The following is a 12,422-nucleotide window of genomic DNA, read 5'->3' on the forward strand; positions in this document are numbered from 1 at the left end:
GGCCCTGGGCAGATGTCCCACTGGGCCTTCCCACCAAAGGTATTTGGCTAATTGGCCCTGATTAGTGCCTAATATCTGATTATTATCTGGAGGAAGAGAAGCCATCATTTAGACTGATATGATTAAGGCTTGGTAATAAACATCATTTGTAATTACATTCACATACAGTTACCTCTGCTGCTTGTCTATAGAGCCAGTTAATTCAATCGGGGATGTGATCACTGTAAGATGGGAGGAGAAACAAGAGGGAGTTGAAAACTTGACCTGTGTCCCAGTAGTCAGTCCAAAATGCTGAGCTCTAAGCATGAAATCTAAATGACCTTTCTTTGGCAGTAGCTGTCCTACATGGTGGCCTTCTTTTTATCCTTGTAAGGCCATTAAGTTAAATAGGAAAGGCTACAACTTAAATAGGAATACCAAGATGGGAGTTCAAGAATTAAGGCTCCACCACTAATTTGTATCGTAAGCAAGTTCCTCATCTCCCCTTAGTCTCAGTTGCTAGCTCTAAAGATCATCAAATTCAGTCTCCCCATTTTACAGATAAGGAAACTGAGACCCAGACAATAGATGGCAAATGATCAATACAGGGCTTGTGTCTAAGTTCTCAGATTGAACACTTTCCATCCAATCCTTTCAGTCTACGTTTTAATGCCCCTTCTGACATTCCATGTCCCAGGGCAGCGATGGGGAACATCTGGCCCACAGTCTATATAAAGCCCTCAAAATTTGCTAAAGCAAACAAAGGTAGGGATGAATTGAAAGCCAGGTAAGTTGATCATTTTACATGGCCCATGAATGCTATTATAAATATCCCAACGGCCCTTAGTAGAAAAAGGTTCTCCACATCTGCCCCCAGGTCACTCTAACTCTGGCATTCTTTGTTCCAGCATCCAGATTCCAAGGTACTACAAGCAGCTCTGCCTAATTTTGGGGGCCTTCATTAGTTGGATTGAGGTAGCATGGAGACAGGGGTAAGGAGGGGAGAAGAAGAAACCAATTGCCTCATAATCATGGCAATAGTAGGGTAGAGCAGAAGAGCATGGACACATACTTACTTGGAGACCTTGGCCAGAGAACCAGGAATTTGGGGAGAGGAAGGAGTCCTCCTGGCTAGCAAAGAGTTTTGTAACTGGGTGGCTAGCTGCCCAGGTTAGAACTGCCTTCTGCCCCCAGATCCTAACTAGGCCTAGACTAATGAAACGTAGGTAGGTAGGTACAATGTAACTAAGTGAACGGACCCACTAGTTCTTCAAGAAAAGGAAGGGACCATATCCTATCTGAACATCATGAAGGAGAAAAGGGGGTGTCAAGGATTGGCTCAGCAGCTGCCCTACCCTCATGTTCACATCCATTAGTGTTCTTGGTCTCCTTAGTTATTTATAGGATCATAGGGAGAGCCAGAAAGACCTCAGGAGCCATCTAGTCCAATACCCTCATTTTCTACATAAGGCAAATGAGGTCCGAGGAGGTTATTGGATTTGTTGTTGTTCAGTCATTTCAATAAGTGACCCCATTTGGGGTTTTCTTGGCAGATATACTGAAGTGATTTGCCATTTCCTTCTCCAACTACTTTTTTAGATAAGGAAACTGAGACAGTTAAGTGACTTCTCCAGGAACACACAGCTAGTGTCTGAGGATAGATTTCATGTCTGCCTGGCTCTCTATCCACTGGGCCACCAAGCAACCCCTAATAGACTTATCCAAGATCCTCTAAGTGGCTTTAAATAGCAGATCAGGGATTTAAAATATGGTCCTCTGAATCTTTCCATTGAAACTGTGCTGCCTCTTTAAGACTTTTTTGATCTTTTTCCCCTTCCCAATCTACCCTATATCATACTTGTCCTATCTCCCTAATAAAGTGGAATTTCTTTTTGGGGAATGATTCTGGTGAACTGAATTGAATTGGCTAGAAAGCACAAACCAAACACTGAAAGTGTAATGCCAGAGAAACTGAAGCAAAGACAGAGACTGGTTTATAATCCTTTAAAGTGGAGAGTTTTGTTTATTTGTTTGTTTGTTTTTTAGACTAACTGACCAAATGGAAGTCATGTTCAAAAATCATTCGGCCCTGAGGAACTGAGGCCGGAAACTTGCATAGCAAACTCGGGTTTGCAAACTGAATACATGATCTGAGCATACAATCTTACAGGAGACACAAAGATAGAGGAGGGGGGTGAGGATACTGGGTGAGTGGACAAGCCATAATTCCAGGATAAGATAGGATAGGATAGGATAAGAGTCAAGATAAGGAGGTCGAGGGAAGAAGACAGTGAGATGAGGGGCCATACTCAAATGGAGGGGCAATTATCCTAGCAAGGATCCAGATAATGCACCTGGATTTTATGATCAATAGTATGTAAAGTGGCCAGAGCTTCAAGGTTTTTTCCTGACTCAATTCTCCCAGTCCTTATGGCAAGGAAGAAGGGGGAGGGTACTAATAATTTTATTCAGGATATAGCAATTCAGGGCATGACAAGAAAGGGGTATCTAGGTCTATGTTCTTGGGTAATCACATAATCTAGCTCTTGTGGCCATCAGTCAGTCAACAAGCATTTATCAAGCAATTACTAGGTACCATGTTTTGTGCTAAACCCCAGGAACAAAAAGATAAGCAAAAACAATTTGTGGCCTCAAGGATCTTACAGTCTAATATGGGGAGAGGGAGGGAGTGGAAAGAAACATAAATTATTTAGATATGCACAAGGTACAGAGTAGATGGAAAGTGATCTCAGAAGAAACAACCCTAATAGATGACTAGGGCAAGAGGTGGGAAGGAACCAGGAAAGCCCCTGCACCCCCAATCCAAACTCCTACCTAAAGAAGATCTGGAAGGAAGATAAGAAGCACAAGTAAGAACTGGAAATGAAGTAGGGTGCCCATCCAATGGGAAATAACTAAACAAATTATGATATACAAATGTAATGAAATATCACTATTCTCTAAGAAATGGCAAATGAGCTAAATATGGAGAAATATGAAAACACTTTTACACGTATGCTGATACAAAATGAAATAAGCACAACCAGGAAAGCAATACACAAAATGATTACAACTAAGGAAATGGAAACAAAAAGGATAGAAACAATGCTACAAAATTAAAATGATGGAATATAGCCCCCAAAAAATAAATTTGAGAGAGCTCCTCCCCCATTTCTTTACACAGGTGGAGGGGGTGCCATGCCCCACTGCATATAACTTTTTCAATATGTTAGTTGGTTTTAATTTTTTCTTCCTCCTTTTCAGTCTTTATTTTAAAAGATGGATGTCCAGGAAGGAGTAGGAAGAAGGATTAGTGGGAAATCTAGGTAATAATACATACATACATATATATACACACACACAATTAAAATGTATTATTTTCAATGTAAGCAGAAGTCCTTGGGCTCAGTTTCTCCAATTTTAAAACAAAAAAAAAATGTTTAACTAAATGGCTTCTGAGATCCCTTCTACCCATTAATCCATGATCCTATGAGTCAATGATGTAAGATAAACTGGGGCAGCAACACAGCTCGGTGAATCCTGGAATCAGTAAGACTTGCCTCTGACACAAATGAACTGTACATCATTGGCAAATTAATCCCAGCACTTAGCACTGTACCTGGAACATAGGCTTAATAAGTGTTTGCTGAGTTGAATTGAACTTACATTTACATCAAACACAAAAAGTATTTCACTTAATGTAGAGAGAAAATGGTTCCCTTTATTTGCCACTTTGGGGGAAAAAAACAGATAGTGCTACTGCTTATAATTTGGATTTTAACTGACCTTGAATTTGATGTGAGTAAAAATCCCTTGTTTTGTGGAAGAGCTCCTGAATAATCTTTTCATAGGCATTTTAGCCTCTAATGGTGTTTGCCACTACAACAGAAGGAAAAGAAGGGAAGAAGGATTTATTAAACATTTCATATGTGCCATGGGCTTTTCAAATATTATCTCAATCTTCACATCAATCCTAGGAGGTAGATGATATCTCCATTTTATAGCCTAGGAAATTAAGACAGATTGTGTGACTGGCCCAGGATTATACACCTAATAAGTTTTTGAGATAAGATTTGTTTTTAAAGATTCCAGATCAAAGTGCTAGCCACCTTACTACCTGACTGCTCCTGGAGTTTAAATGGAAAAATTCTCTATAGATCAATAAGCATTTATTAAGTACCTATTATATGTTGGAATTAGACTAAACATTGGAATAAAAATTACAACTAAAGACAATCCTAAAAGAACCCATAATATAAATGTAGATCATATATAAGCAAGCTAAATATAGGATAAATGAGAAAAAATCAATAGAGGGAAGTTTCAGAATTTAGCCAGATTGGGAAAGGCTTCCTGGAGAAAGTGGGATTTTAGCTGGGACTAAACAGAAAACAGGAACCAGGAAAGAGAACATCACAAGCATGGAGGAGAGCTAATGAGAGTGCCCTGAGTCAAGAGATGGAGTGACTTGTGTGAAGAACAGACTGGGGTCACTGAGGAGGAGCAGGGAGGATGGGAGATGGAAGAAAACTAGAAAGGAAGGGAAGGGGCAGGTTATGAAGGGTTCTAAATACCAAACAGGATTTTGTCTTCATCCTAGAGATGATAGGGAGCCAATTGAATAAGGGATGTCCTGTAATTTAGGAAAATCACTGAATGCAAGATGGGCTGGAGCAGGTAGAGAGACTTGTGTCAAGCAGAGAAACCAGCAGGCTCTGCAGTAGTCCAGGAAGGAGGTAATGAGCCTTGCACCAGAGTGGTGGCAATGTCAGATGAAAAAAGAGGGCATACTCAAGAGATGTTGCAAAGGTATACTCAACAGGCTTTAGCAACAGATTGAATATGGGGATGAGACAGTGAGAAGTACACACACACACACACACATTTAATGTCAACCTTTCCCCCCCCCCCAGAGTTCCTTCTGAGAAAGACAAAGCAGGTTATATCCATGGCTTTATTCCTCCTAAGTAAGAGGATGTGTATACATGGAAGCACAGTTAGAACTGAGCCCAAGGTGGGCATGTGCAATAGGAGTCATAAAGGAAAAAATCACCAGGTGGGTGGGTACTATTACATAGTGGTCTTTATCAGATCATCTCTGCACTAAATTGTTTTTCAGAACTGGGATTGCTATGAATCAGTCTGAATTGTTATCTGGTATATCAGGGAAAGTTCTGGGTTCAATATGTCAATACTACAAGGAACTTCCAATACACAAAAACTACAAGAAACTTCTGATGTGCCCAGCAAGGAATGTTCACTTTTATTTGATTCCCTGGTCAGTCTGGCCTCTTCTGGACAATAAAGAAGTTTGAACAAATCAATGTGATTAGTAAAGTCATTAACCATTCTATTTTCACAATATATATGTATGCACACCCATACGTGTGTGTGTGTGTGTATTATAATGTGTGTATGAATCCTGGAATCAGTAACTCTTGCCTCTGACACAAATGAATTCTATGCTACTGGCAAATTAATCCCAGCACTTAGCACTGTGCCTGGAACATAGTGCCTGCTTAATAAGTGTTTACTGAGTTGAATTGAACTTACATTTACATCAAACACAAAAAGCATTTTACTTAATGTAGAGAGAAAATGGTTCTCTTTATTTGCACTTTTGGGGAGAAAAAAACAGATAGTGCTATCAAGATCTTTTTCAAATAATCTAACCACACGTGCCCCAATTTGTATATGTAGCACTCATTCTTTTAAGCTCAAGATTAAAACTCTATGGTCCCACTAAATTTCACCTCAATATTAATATTAACTTCAATATTCTGACTGATGAGATATTTGGGGATTCTGTTTCTGTCTTCCAATGTATTCATTATATCTAGCTTTGTATCATTCAAAAATCCAATAAGCATGCCATTTATTCAAGTCATTGACAAAATTGTTACATAGTGAAGGGGAAAAGACAGCTCCCTGGAGCACTCCACTAAAAACCTTCCTCCATGTTGACATTGAGTTGGGCCTGGCAGTTCAACCAATTTCAAACCAACAATACTGTTTGATTCATTTTCTCTATCTCCTTATCCTTCCTGCAAAAACAACTTAGGACATTGTCAAATGCTTTGCTAAAGTCTAGGCAAGCTATGTCAACAGCTATCCTTTGATGTTCTAATCAAGTAACCCTATTAAAAAAGGAAGTGAGCTTTGGTCTACCATAAACTTGCTGAAGTCATGTTGGCTTGTTGTGTTTACCACTTCCTTCTCTATATCCTCACTAATCACCCATTTAGTAACACATTTTATAGTTTGGGTTGTTTTTTTTTTTTTTTCAGGAGAGAGTCAAGTATATATACTATACTTTTTCGATTCTAGTCTCTTCCTGCGTTGCAAGATTGGGATATCTGACCTCCAGTTTTCAGAAACTCAGTTTAATAACTCAATATGCATCTATTAAGCACATTATGTACCAAGCATTGTGCTAGGTACTGAGGATTTAGAGGACCCCTAAAAAACATTTCCCGTTCTTAAGAATTTGTCTTATGATCAACTGCCCTGTTAACATAATCATTTAGAACATTACTTCCTGTAGAGGAGCACAGGATGTGATAGAGAATATCTCAAGACTTGTCAAACACTGTTATCCATTTCTAATGTTTTATGATAGTTTTATATGATACTGCCCAAACATTATTGTGGAATTAGGGCTAAGATGGAGGAAATGAAGAAATACAACACATACAGATAAATGACTATAAAAAAATATGAAGTCATTTCTTATAGAAACTTCTTCATCCTGGAAAATCACTTTGATTTATACTTCATGAGTACTTTGTGCCTTTGGGACCCTTCCCTTTAATTGGAGAGTGAGGGGATCCTCTCAGAACTTCCATTTAAGAAGACTACCCTTCTCTTTATTTTCTAACCCACTGCCTATTTTTGCACTTCTCCATTATGCCTCCCCACCATCTATTTTCTCTTCCTGCTTCTCTCCTTTCCCAGAACTCCCCGCTTTTCAGCTCCCTTTTTTGTGTTATCTTTCTGCATTAGATTGTAAGCTCTTCGAGAGGAAAGGAAGGACTGTCTTTTTCCTATTTGTATTCCTAGTGCTTGGCACATAGTAGATGCTTATGTTTATTGACTAATGAATGTGTACCGAACCACTTTGTCAGAAAACATATACAATAACCCAAATTCATAGTTCCCCATCTCTTTACTGAGAGAACCAGACACCATTTTCTTAAACAACTGTTTATTTCCCAAATCTGCCTCATTCTTTTGAAGGCTTTGCCTTTAGAAGGAAACTACAAAAAATACTACGTGGACTCCCAAGGTCTAAAGGGTTTTGCCCAAGTCTCCAACATCTTTAGAAATGTTTTCTAGACCCTTTAAGAAATATCATTCATAATCCCATAAAACATCAGAAATAGATAATAGTATTTGCAAGTCTTGTGACTTTCTCTGTCACATCCTGTACTTCCCCAAAGGAAGCAAGCTCCTAAGTGATTAGGCTAAGAAGGCCACAGACCAGAGCTTCCTCTACTATCTCTGACTGCCTGGATTGCCCAAAATACCCTTTTGAAAAGACTATCTTGCTACTGTCAGTGTTCTTTCAGTTTTCCTTCCTCAGAAACTCACTAATACCCATGCAGCTCATCTGAGGGCTATGAGGAGGTACAAATCTCTGAGGAGGTTTTGGAGTCTCTGAAATGAGCTTTCATACTGGATTTTCCCCTGGATTGAATTTTTTTTATGATTTCAGAGAGGAAAGGGGAACCTGAGAGATAATATAGACTCAAATTAGAGCTTAATAGGAAAAAAAAAGGCAAACAGGGGAGAAAACAGATAGAATAGAGAGATGGAAAGATAAAGAAATGGGAAGAAAGAGTAGTACAGAGAGAGAAAAAAATCATGCCATCATAGAATTCAGAGCTGAAATGCAATCTTGGAGATCATCTAGTCCAAGATGCTGGTTTTATAGATGAGAAAACATTCAGGTCTATCAAGAGGCAATCACTTCCCTAGGGCAATAAAAGAGAGAGTCCTATGAAAAACAGAAGGATAAGATAAGTAATGCAGAAATCAGGAACAACAAAAACAAAAGAAGGAAGACAAAGACAGGGAAACAAGCGAGGCAAGAAGAGAGAATATGAAAGGAAAAATTGAAAGAGGAATTTAAGAAATGTAACAAGAGAAAGTAAAGGAGAGAGACAGGAACTGAGAAAGAAAAGAGAAAATAAGAGTTTATCTGACATGAAAGACAGAAAAACCTGTTCAATAAAAGTCACTTTGGTGGCGTCCAGGAAATTATTATTATTTCCCTCCATTCTTTTCCCTGTCATCCAAGGAGGTCTGGCATCCATAGCCTGAGGGTGAAAGGATAAAGAGGAGAGACTGGGTGGAAGGAAAGAGTACATGGAACCCAATGAGAGGATAGTGGGAAGAGTCCTCAACGAGAAGGATTAAGATTTAGGCTCTGTTATTTATGAACCCTAGGATATTGGCAAAGTCTCTTCCCTCCTCTAGTTCTCAGTATTCTGTAAAATAAAGGATCTGAGGATTAGATAGGACCTCTTGAAGCCTCCTAGTCCAACTTGCACCTGACTAAAAATCCCTTTGATAGCTTCTCCAACATATGCCTTTATCCTCTACTTGGAAGCTCCAGTGAAGAAGCCCAGCAAGGAACTAGAAACTGAGTGGATGCTCATCAGTTGAAGAATGGCTGATAAGTAGTAGAATATTATTGTTCAATAAGAAATGATCAGCAGGCTGATTTCAGAAAGGCCTTGAGAGACTTACATGAACTGATATTAAGTACAATGTGTAGAACCAAAAGAACATTGTATACGGCAACAAGAAGATTATATGATGATCAATTCTGATGGACGTGACTCTTTTCAACAACGAGATGATTCAGGGAAATTTCAATAATTTTGCAATGGAGAGAACCATCTGTATCCAGAGAGAGTACTGTGGGGAATGAATGTGGATCACAACCTAGGTATTTTCACTTTTTTTGTTATTGTTTGCTTACTTGGGTTTTTTTTTTTTTTTGTGGGTTTTTTTTTGCATTTTTTCTCCTTTTGGTCTGATTTTTCTTGTGCAGCATGATAAATGTGGAAATGTTTAGAAGAATTGCACATGTTTAACCTATATTGGATTACTTGCTGTTTTTTGGGGGGGGGATGTGGGGAAGGAGGGACAAAAATTTGGCACATAAGGTTTTGCAAAGGTGAATGTTGAAAACTCTCTTTGCATATATTTTGAAAAATAAAAAGTTATTGTTATTTTAAAAAGGAGAAGGATAAGGAGGAAGAGGAAGAAGAGGAGGAGGAAGAGATGAAGTAGAAGCAGAAGAAGCCACCACTAGGACTTCCACTCCTATACAACATTAAATTGGTATTTTCCTATTCTAAATTGCTGTTGTTGTCAGGGAAATAATGCCATCCCTGCAAATGAATTGCATTGAAGTGAAAGAGGGCTGTACAAGGTCACCTGCCTCACTTTTCCCTTCAGAGCTATCAGGGTCCAGTGGCCAGATATAGATCAGGATGACTGGAGAAGACTCTGGATGCTAAGATTTTTAACAGATCTCAGTTTGACTGAGACCAGTAGTGCTTTACCCATATATTCTTCAGCCCAGTGACAACAGTCCCTTGCTGTTCTTCACATGAAACTCTTCATCTTTTCAGTGTTTTCATTGGCTGATCCCACCAAGGCTGGATGCTCTTCCTCTCCATCTCCACTTCCTGGCTTTATTGAAGTTCTAGCTAAAATCCCACCTTCTGCAGGAATTCCTTCTTGCTCTCCCTTAGTGTTCATACCTTTTCTCTTTTGATTATCTTCATTTTATTCTATCTATAGCTAATTAGAATGCACTTGTTTTCATATTGAGTTCTTCATTAGACTGAGTTCCATGAGATCATGAGCTATTCCCCCCCTTTCTTTGTATTTTCAGTATTCTCAGCTGGCACACAGTAGATGCTTAATAAATATTTGTTGACTAATATAATAGCCACTGAAAAGTATCTATCTTTGCTTTATCTGGAACCCCTGCCTTCCTCCCCCCCCCCCAACTCTTAGAATTTCTAGCTTCTTTCAAAGCTCAGATCAAGGGCCACCTTTTCTACAGAGGCTCTCCCCATTGCCATTGTTGTTGTTGAGTTATTTTAATCATGATCAACTCTTCCTGCCCCCATTTGGGGTTTTCTTGGCAAAGATACTGGAGCGGTTTCCCATTTCCTTCATTTTACAGATGAGGAAACTGAGGCAAACAGGGTTAAGGACTTGCCCCAGGTCATACAACTAGTAAGTGTCTGTGGTCAGATTTCAACTCCAGGCTCAGTGCTCTGTATACTATGGTGCTATTTAGCTGCCCTACTTCATCTTAATAATGCCCTAATCCCAAATTATTTTCTATCTACTTTGCATATATTTTGTGTGTGTGTGTGTGTATATATATATATGGTGATACATGTGAATATGTATGTATATGTAACTACACATACACATATTCATACTTTGTGTGTATCTGTACATATATTTTGTGTGCACATGTAAATATGTGTGTGTAAATATACATATACATACACACACATAGATAGTTTCCTCTCAATGGAATGTAAACTTCTTGAAGTTGGAGACAATTTTATCATTTATTTATTTTATTTTTCTTTCTATTTGTAGACCCAAGGTCTGACACATAGAAGCTGCTTTATATATGCTTGTTGAACAATATGCCCCCTTCCTCTCTGACATTCTGTGATTCTGTGATCCTTCTCAATTTAGAATAGAACCCACTGCACTGCACCCTCTGGTGGCCAAAATGGACTTCATCATCTTCTGCAGGCAGGTCAGCCTCCATCCTGAGCAACAATTCTTTCTGGAACTAGGAGCTAAGTTTGAATAACTAGTGTTCTCCTGGAGTCAGATTGGGACCCCAGAGGGGGAGGAATGATTCTTTCCCTCTAGAGGGTTGAGTCAGGTTTTACCCCCAGGGAAGTAATTTTTTATCTTACAACTCTGATCACACACTGCTTTGCATGATCTATTTTTGCTGCCAGACTATGTGACGTTAGTCATCTATCAACCCTCAAATTTCAAGATATGGCTCTGTTTATAGGCACTTGATGAATCCTGGATGGATAGATCCAGGATGGATGAATGAATGAATATGTAGATGGCTAGATGGACCTATGGATGGATTGAGGCAACGAGAGGGTATAGTGGATCGAGCATGGGATGTAGAGTCAGGAAGATTGAGTTCCAATATTTTCCCAGACTCCAGCTATGCAACTCTGGACAAGTCACTTAATGTCTCAGTTTTCTCAGCTGCAAAATGGGAATAATAATAGTTCTTACTTTACAGGGTTGTGAGGATCAAATGAGCTGATTCATGTAAGGCACTTTGCAAATGTTAAATGCTATATAAACGTGAACTGTTATTGTAATTATAGGTAGATTAGTGAAGGGTTAGTGAAGGGTGAATATGCCCCTCCTAATTTGGGGCTGAGGTTGGGAAAGGTACACAAGTGCTTTTACTTAGATAAAGAGAGAATGCAATGGTATGAAATGCTTTTTACATCCAAAAGAATCCAGCTCATGTCTCCATACAATGGCTTTCTCCTGTACCTGAAATGTTCCTCCTCCTTTTCATTTCTGCTTCTAAGAATCCTTGATTCTCTTTGAGATTAATTGAGGTGTTGGTCAAAGGATATGAAAGGCAAATTTCAAAGGAAGAAATCCAAATCACTAATAATTAGAGAAATGTAAATTAAAGCAATTTAGTTCTACTGTATACCCATCAGATTGACAAAGATGATCATAAAGAAAATCACAATTGATGGCCAGGAACTGGAAACTGAGTGGATGCCTATCAGTTGGGGAATAACTGAATAAATTATGGCAAATAAATGTAATGGAATATTATTTTTCTATAATAAACCATCCGCAGGATGGTTTCAGAGAGACTTATATGAACTGATGCTAGTGAAGTGAGTAGAACCAAGAGAATATTGTACACAGCAACAAGATTAAGTGATGATCAATTGTGAAGGATTTGGCTCTTTTCAACAATGAGATGATCGGGCCAATTCCCTATAGATTTGTGAGGAGAGAACCATCTGCATCCAGAGAGAGGACTATGGAGAATGAATGTAGATCACAACATAGTATTTTAAGCTTTTGTTTACTTGCTTTTTTCTTTTTTTTCCTTTTTGATCTGATTTTTCTTCTGCACCATGGTAAATGTGGAAATATGTTTAGAAGAATTGTTCATGCTTAATCTATATTGGATTATTTGTTGTCCAAGGGAAGGGAGAGGTGAGGAGGAAAGAAGAAAAATTTGGAACACCCTTTGCAAGGGTGAATGTTGAAAACTATCTTTGCATGTATTTTGAAAATAAAAAGCTATTATTAAAAACTTTTAAAAGAAAATCACAATTATTGGAATCTGAAGTCTGGCTTCTAACCTCATCATTCAATTGAAGTTA

This window comes from Sminthopsis crassicaudata, chromosome 3, assembly GCF_048593235.1.
Source record: "Sminthopsis crassicaudata isolate SCR6 chromosome 3, ASM4859323v1, whole genome shotgun sequence".
Taxonomy (NCBI): Eukaryota; Metazoa; Chordata; class Mammalia; order Dasyuromorphia; family Dasyuridae; genus Sminthopsis; species Sminthopsis crassicaudata.